Source organism: Acartia tonsa, chromosome 3 (genome assembly GCF_053477335.1).
Source record: "Acartia tonsa isolate MP-2025a chromosome 3, ASM5347733v1, whole genome shotgun sequence".
Lineage (NCBI taxonomy): Eukaryota > Metazoa > Arthropoda > Copepoda > Calanoida > Acartiidae > Acartia > Acartia tonsa.
In genome coordinates this window covers 61090693-61099439 of record NC_137262.1, presented here as the reverse complement: position 1 = coordinate 61099439, position 8747 = coordinate 61090693, and positions in this window count along the sequence as shown.

The window sequence follows — 8747 nt, the reverse complement described above, 5'->3', positions numbered from 1 at the left end:
CTTTTTATCATATATTGTATGTTTTTAGTGATGAAGTTATCCATGGATAGGTGAACTTTGGGGGATTTTTCAAGGGCGAGGGGGGGGGGGGAAGGGATCTAACCTAACCATCATAACTTCCTTATTTATTGTCCGATTTTAACCATCCAGACCTCTATGGAAATGGGGGAAGCTAACCAATACAGCCAGGGCAGTGGGGGGGGGGTGACCTAACCTAACATTGTTGATTTTTCTAAAAATGTTCAGGGGAGTGGGGGGACCTAAACAAACATTTTTCAGGGGGGGGGGAGACCTAACCTAACATTGTAAATTTTCTAAAACTGTTCAGGGGTGTGGGGGAACCTAAAAAAACATTTTTCAGGGGGGGGGGGTGACCTAACCTAACATTGTTAATTTTTCTAAAAATGTTCAGGGGGGTGGGGGGACCTAAAAAAACATTTTTCAGGGGGGGGGGGGGGTGACCTAACCTAACATTATAAATTTTTCTAAATATGTCCAGGGGAATGGGGGGACCTAAAAAAACATTTTTCAGGGGGGGAGGTGACCTAACCTAACATTATAAATTTTTCTAAAAATGTTCAGGGGGGTAAGGGGACCTAAACAAACATTTTTCAGGGGGAGTTGGTGACCTAACCTAACATTGTTAATTTTTCTAAAAATGTTCAGGGGCGTGGGGGAGAGACCCCCCCACCCCGCAAAAAAATTTTTTTAAAAATTTTTTTTAATTTTTTTTGTCAGGGACATGGGGGTGACCCCCTTGAAATTTTTTTTTAAAATTTTTTTTGTCAGGGACATAGGGGTGACCAAACCTCCCAAAAAACCTAACTTCTTTGTTTATGGACCGATTTTAAAAATTCTTTCATTATCCCTTAGGGTTGGAGGTGGGGGAGTCTCGGCGGGGGGGAGAGACCCCCCCACCCCCCCAAAAATAATTTTTTTTTTTAAAATTTTTTTTTTTTATTTTCTTGTCAGGGACATTGGGGTGACCCCCTAGAAATTTAAAAAAAAAAAATTTTTTTGTCAGGGACATAGGGGTGACCACACCCCCCCAAAAACGATAACACGATAAACAGAGTAATATTCAAAGCAGATTCATAGGGTGGTTAAGGGAATGGGTTCGATCCCTACTTGTTTTAACACAATAAACAGAGTAATATTCCATGCCAATTCATAGGATGGTTTAGGGAATGGGTTCAATCCGGGAATGGGTTCGATCCAGGAATGGGTTCGATCCCTACTTGTTTTAACACAATAATGGTTAAGGGAATGGGTTCGATCCCCACTTGTTTTAACACAACAATGGTCTAAAAATGTTCAGGGGGGGGATGTTTGGTTAGGTCAACCCCCCCCCAAACATTTTTAAGAAAAATCAATAATATTTGGTTAGGTCACCCCCAACCCCCTGAACATATTTTTAAAAATCAAATTTTTTGAAACTTTAAACGAGTGTAGCGCGCGAACCCCTTTAGCTAGAGTCCAGCAGTTAAATTCATTCAAAAGCTCTCAAAACGTACATGCGATTTGCCGTGTTTAAAAGCCAAATCGTTCAAGGAATCGCCCTGTACGATTAAAAACCTGATTTTGCTTAAAATTGCCCTAGTCTAACCTAAAGTTTTAAATTTTGCGCTTTTTTTTACATGTGCTGATAAATATTAATTGCCCCTTGCCAATGGTGAAAACTAGAACCCTGTAGGTTGAAGGAATCACGCAACCTTTCAAAAAATAGAAAAAACCTAACCTAATTTTCAAATCGTTATTACTCGGTAACCACTGAACCGAATTGGACAAGACCAACGTGGTTGAACGCGTCTTGACAAAACAATTATTTTGAGTACTTACACGTCATTGTAGCTCAAAAATTGACTGTTTGACAGATGTATTTTTAACATTTTTTAAAAAAAGTTCGATCCCCACTTGTTTTAACACAACAATGGTCTAAAAATGTTCAGGGGGGGGATGTTTGGTTAGGTCAACCCCCCCCCCAAACATTTTTAAGAAAAATCAATAATATTTGGTTAGGTCACCCCCAACCCCCTGAACATTTTTTTAAAAATCAAATTTTTGTGAAACTTTAAACAAGTGTAGCGCGCGAACCCCTTTAGCTAGAGTCCAGCAGTTAATTTCATTCAAAAGCTCTCAAAACGTACATGCGATTTGCCGTGTTTAAAAGCCAAATCGTTCAAGGAATCGCCCTGTACGATTAAAAATCTGATTTTGCTAAAAATCGCCCTAGTCTAACCTAAAATTTCGATTTTTGCACTTTTTTTTACATGCGCTGATATATATTTACTGCCCCTTGCTTATGGTGAAAACTAAAACCCTGTAGGTTGAGTGAATCACGCAACCTTTCCAAAAATAGGAAAAACCTAACCTAATTTTCAAATCGGTATTACTCGGTAACCACTGAACCGAATTGGACAAGACCAACGTGGTTGAACGCGTCTTGACAAGACAATTATTTTGAGTACTTACACGTCATTGTAGCTCAAAAATTGACTGTTTGACAGATGTATTTTTAACATTTTTTTGAAAAAATGTCAAATGATTTTTTGAAACTTTAAATGAATGTAGCGGATGAACCACTGGACCAATCGGTTCAAAATTAAAACCATTCAAAAGCTCTCAAAATGTACATGCAATTTGCCGTCTTTAAAAGCCAAATCGTTCCAGGAATCGCCCTGTACGATTAAAAATCTGATTTTGCTTAAAATCGCCCTAGTCTAACCTAAAGTTTCAAATTTTGCACTTTTTTTTTACATGCGATGATAAATATTAACTGCCCCGTGCCTATGATGAAAACTAGAACACTCTAGGTTGAGTGAATCACGCAACCTTCACAAAAATAGGAAAAACCTAACCTAATTTTCAAATCGTTATTACTCGGTAACCACTGAACCGAATTGGACAAGACCAACGTGGTTAAACGTGTCTAGATCAGACAATTATTTTAAGTACTTACACGTTTCTGTACCTCAAATCTAACTGATTTGAGATAAAAAAAACTAAAAAGACGTTTTTTGATCTCATTTCGGTTAGGTTAGACCTAGGAAGCTCGTTAAGTACTCTAAAGACGCGTCTCAATGAGACAAACAACTTCTCTTTCCATGGTCTGAAGCTGAGACTAATTTTAAGACACGTTTTACAAGGTAAAGCGATGAGGCCAAAAAATACGTTTCATAGGTTAAGTTAGGTTACGGTGAACCACTGGACCGATTTGGACATGACCAACGTGGTTGAATTCGTCTTGAAAAGACGAATTTTTAGAGTACTTACACGTCAATATAGCTCAAAAATTGACTGATTGGCGTCAATTTTAGAAAATTTTAGGATTTTGAAGAAAAAAATTACAAGTGCTTTTTTTAGTTTTTCGAGGCTGGAGGCCGCCAGAGGCCTCTGGCGAGGTCGATTACATCGGACACTTTTGAAGAGCTCGTCGCGCTGATATCCGTAGACACTTAAAATGTTAGATTCGGTCAACTAGAACCGAAGTTACGACTTTTCTTAATCTAGACAAAATTAAGGATTAATATGTAAGTTTCAAAATATGGTCTATTTTCTGGGGTATAGGTTAAAAATCGAACCTAACCAAAGAGGAGTCGATTTTTTATAAATTTTTTTTTACAGACTTCAAGGACATGCCCATGAAAGCTTAAGTTAGAAAAAGCTAGGATTTTTGTTGAAAAATAAGCGCGCTACAGGCCTCGCACACTTTTTTGGCTTTTGGCACAGTTTGCAAGTGTGCGGCACAGAGCTAGGTTTGAGGCCTAACCTAAGCTACTTTTAAGCTACTTTTTAGGTTAGCATTTTTTAGGGAAGCCCTTACTAGTCCCAAACTACCTATTAACAAATTTGCTAACCTAAAAATGTTAATATTTAATAGCTAGGTTTACTGCCTTAACCTAGTTTCTGCACAAAAGGGTGGCCTAGCCTAACCTAACCTAACCTAACCTAACCTAACCTAACCTAACCTAACCTAACCTAACCTAACTAAGGCTTCACCACCCTTTTCTCGCACAGAAGCACACTTGCACACCAAGGTAGGTAAGAATAACGTGCGGGCTAAGTGTGCAGAACAGGGTAGGTTTCAACTTAGTCTTTTTTTATTGGAGTATCAAGGGGGTTCAATATTTTGTGGCATAACTTCCTTATTTATTGACCGATTTTAACCATCCAGACCTCTATGGAAACGGGGGAAGCTAACCAATACAGCCAGGGTGTTTTAAAAGGGGAGGGGGGTGGGGGGAGGGGAGAAAAAGGGAAGGAAGCTAACCAAAGTTAACTTTTTATCATATATTGTCTGTTTTTAGTGATGAAGTATCCATGGATAGGTGAACTTTGGGGGATTTTTCAAGGGCGAGGGGGGGGGGAGGGAGAGGGGAAGGAATCTAACCTAACCATCATAACTTCCTTATTTATTGTCCGATTTTAACCATCCAGGCCTCTATGGAAATGGGGGAAACTGCCCAATACAGCCAGGGTGTTTTTAAAGGGGTGGGGGGTGGGAAGAGGGGAGAAAAAGGGAAGGAAGCTAACCAAAGTTAACTTTTTATCATATATTGTATGTTTTTAGTGATGAAGTTATCCATGGATAGGTGAACTTTGGGGGATTTTTCAAGGGCGAGGGGGGGGGAAGGGATCTAACCTAACCATCATAACTTCCTTATTTATTGTCCGATTTTAACCATCCAGACCTCTATGGAAATGGGGGAAGCTAACCAATACAGCCAGGGCAGTGGGGGGGGGGGGGTGACCTAACCTAACATTGTTGATTTTTCTAAAATTGTTCAGGGGTGTGGGGGGACCTAAACAAACATTTTTAAGGGGGGGGGGGGTGACCTAACCTAACATTGTAAATTTTTCTAAAATTGTTCAGGGGTGTGGGGGGACCTAAACAAACATTTTTAAGGGGGGGGGGATGACCTAACCTAACATTGTAAATTTTTCTAAAACTGTTCAGGGGGGTGGGGGGACCTAAAAAAACATTTTTCAGGAGGGGGGGGTGACCTAACCTAACATTGTAAATTTTTCTAAAAATGTTCAGGGGGGTGGGGGGACCTAAAAAAACATTTTTCAGGGGGGGGGGGTGACCTAACCTAACATTATAAATTTTTCTAAAAATGTTCAGAGGGGTAGGGGGACCTAAACAAATATTTTTCAGGGGGAGTTGGTGACCTAACCTAACATTGTTAATTTTTCTAAAAATGTTCATGGGCGTAGGGAAAGACCCCCCCACCCCCCCCAAAATTTTTTTTTTTTTAATTTTTTTATTTTTTTTTTCAGGGACATGGGGGTGACCCCTTCGAAATTTTTTTTTAAAATTTTTTTTGTCAGGGACATAGGGGTGACCAAACCCCCCCAAAAACCTAACTTCTTTGTTTATGGACCGATTTTAAAAATTCTTTCAAAATCCCTTAGGGTTAGAGGTGGGGGAGTCTCGGCGGGGGGGAGGGACCCCTCTACCCCCCCCCAAAAAAAAATTTTTTTTTTAAATTTTTTTTTAATTTTTTTTGTCAGGGACATTGGGAAGACCCCCTCAAAATTTAAAAAAAAAAATTTTTTTTGTCAGGGACATGGGGGTGACCACACCCCCCCAAAAACGATAACACGATAAACAGAGTAATATTCAAAGCAGATTCATAGGATGGTTAAGGGAATGGGTTCGATCCCTACTTGTTTTAACACAATAAACAAAGTAATATTCCATGCAGATTCATAGGGTGGTTTAAGGAATGGGTTCAATCCGGGAATGGGTTCGATCCGGGAATGGGTTCGATCCCCACTTGTTTTAACACAATAATGGTTAAGGGAATGGGTTCGATCCCCACTTGTTTTAACACAACAATGGTCTAAAAATGTTCAGGGGGGGGATGTTTGGTTAGGTCATCCCCCCCCCAAAACATTTTAAAGAAAAATCAACAATATTTGGTTAGGTCACCCCCACCCCCTGAACATTTTTTTAAAAATCAAATTTTTTGAAACTTTAAACGAGTGTAGCGCACGAACCCCTTTAGCTAGAGTCCAGCAGTTAATTTCATTCAAAAGCTCTAAAAACGTACATGCAATTTGCCGTCTTTAAAAGCCAAATCGTTCCAGGAATCGCCCTGTACGATTAAAAATCAGATTTTGCTTAAAATCGCCCTAGTCTAACCTAAAGTTTCGAATTTTGCGCTTTTTTTTACCTGCGCTGATAAATATTAACTGCCCCTTGCCTATGGTGAAAACTAAAACCCTGTAGGTTGAGTGAATCACGCAACCTTTCCAAAATTAGAAAAAACCTAACCTAATTTTCAAACCATTACTTCTCGGTAACCACTGAACCGATTTAGACAAGACCAACGTGGTTGAACGCGTCTTGACAAGACAATTATTTTGAGTACTTACACGTCATTGTAGCTCAAAAATTGACTGTTTGACAGATGTATTTTTAACATTTTTTAAAAAAAGTTCGATCCCCACTTGTTTTAACACAACAATGGTCTAAAAATGTTCAGGGGGGGGATGTTTGGTTAGGTCATCCCCCCCCAAAACATTTTTAAGAAAAATCAACAATATTTGGTTAGGTCACCCCCAACCCCCTGAACATTTTTTTAAAAATCAAATTTTTTGAAACTTTAAACGAGTGTAGCGCGCGAACCCCTTTAGCTAGAGTCCAGCAGTTAATTTCATTCAAAAGCTCTCAAAACGTACATGCGATTTGCCATCTTTAAAAGCCAAATCGTTCCAGGAATCGCCCTGTACGATTAAAAATCTGATTTTGCTTAAACTCGCACTAGTCTAACCTAAAGTTTCAAATTTTGCACTTTTTTTTACATGCGCTGATAAATATTAACTGCCCCGTGCCTATGATGAAAACTAGAACCCTCTAGGTTGAGTGAATCACGCAACCTTTCCAAAAATAGAAAAAACCTAACCTAATTTTCAAATCGTTATTTCTCGGTAACCACTGAACCGAATTGGACAAGACCAACGTGGTTGAACGCGTCTTGACAAGACAATTATTTTGAGTACTTACACGTCATTGTAGCTCAAAAATTGACTGTTTGACAGATGTATTTTTAACATTTTTTAAAAAAAATGTCAAATGATTTTTTGAAACTTTAAATGAATGTAGCGGACGAACCACTGGACCAATCGGTTCAAAATTAAAACCATTCAAAAGCTCTCAAAATGTACATGCAATTTGTCGTCTTTAAAAGCCAAATCGTTCCAGGAATCGCCCTGTACGATTAAAAATCTGATTTTGCTTAAAATCACCCTAGTCTAACCTAAATTTTCGAATTTTGCGTTTTTTTTTACATGCGCTGATAAATATTAACTGCCCCTTGCCTATGGTGAAAACTAGAACACTCTAGGTTGAGTGAATCACGCAACCTTTACAAAAATATAAAAAACATAACTTAATTTTCAAATCGTTATTACTCGGTAACCACTGAACCGAATTGGACAAGATCAACGTGGTTAAACGTGTCTAGATCAGACAATTATTTTGAGTACTTACACGTTTCTGTACCTCAAACCTAACTGATTTAAGATAAAAAAATTTAAAAAGACGTTTTTTGATCTCATTTCGGTTAGGTTAGACCTAGGAAGCTGGTTAAGTACTCTAAATACGCGTCTTAATGAGACAAACAACTTTTCTTTCCATGGTCTGGAGCTGAGACTAATTTTAAGACACGTTTCACAAGGTAAAGCGATGAGGCCAAAAATTACGTTTCATAGGTTAAGTTAGGTTACGGTGAACCACTGGACCGATTTGGACATGACCAACGTGGTTGAATTCGTCTTGAAAAGACGAATTTTTAGAGTACTTACACGTCAATATAGCTCAAAAATTGACTGATTGACGTCAATTTTAGAAAATTTTAGGATTTTGAAGAAAAAAATTACAAGTGTCTTTTTTAGTTTTTCGAGGCTGGAGGCCGCCAGAGGCCTCTGGCGAGGTCGATTACATCGGACACTTTTGAAGAGCTCGTCGCGCTGATATCCGTAGACACTTAAAATGTTAGATTCGGTCAACTAGAACCGAAGTTACGAATTTTCTTAATCTAGACAAAATTAAGGATTAATATGTAAGTTTCAAAATATGGTCTATTTTCTGGGGTATAGGTTAAAAATCGAACCTAACCAAAGAGGAGTCGATTTTTTCAAAATTTTTTTTTATAGGCATCAAGAACATGCCCATGAAAGCTTAAGTTTTAAAAAGCTAGGATTTTTGTTGAAAAATAAGCGCGCTACAGGCCTCGCACACTTTTTTGGCTTTTCGCACAGTTTGCAAGTGTGCGGCACAGAGCTAGGTTTGAGGCCTAACCTAACCCACTTCTAAGCTACTTTTTAGGTTAGCATTTTTTAGGGAAGCCCTTACTAGTCCCAAACTACCTATTAACAAATTTGCTAACCTAAAAATGTTAATATTTAATAGCTAGGTTTACTGTCTTAACCTAGTTTCTGCACAAAAGGGTGGCCAAGCATAACCTAACCTAACCTAACCTAACCTAACCTAACCTAACCTAACCTAACCTAACCTAACCTAACCTAACCTAACCTAACCTAACCTAACCTAACCTAACCTAACCTAACCTAACCTAACCTAACCTAACCTAACCTAACCTAACCTAACCTAACCTAACCTAACCTAACCTAACCTAACCTAACCTAACCTAACCTAACCTAACCTAACCTAACCTAACCTAACCTAACCTAACCTAACCTAACCTAACCTAACTAAGGCTTCACTACCCTTTTCTCGC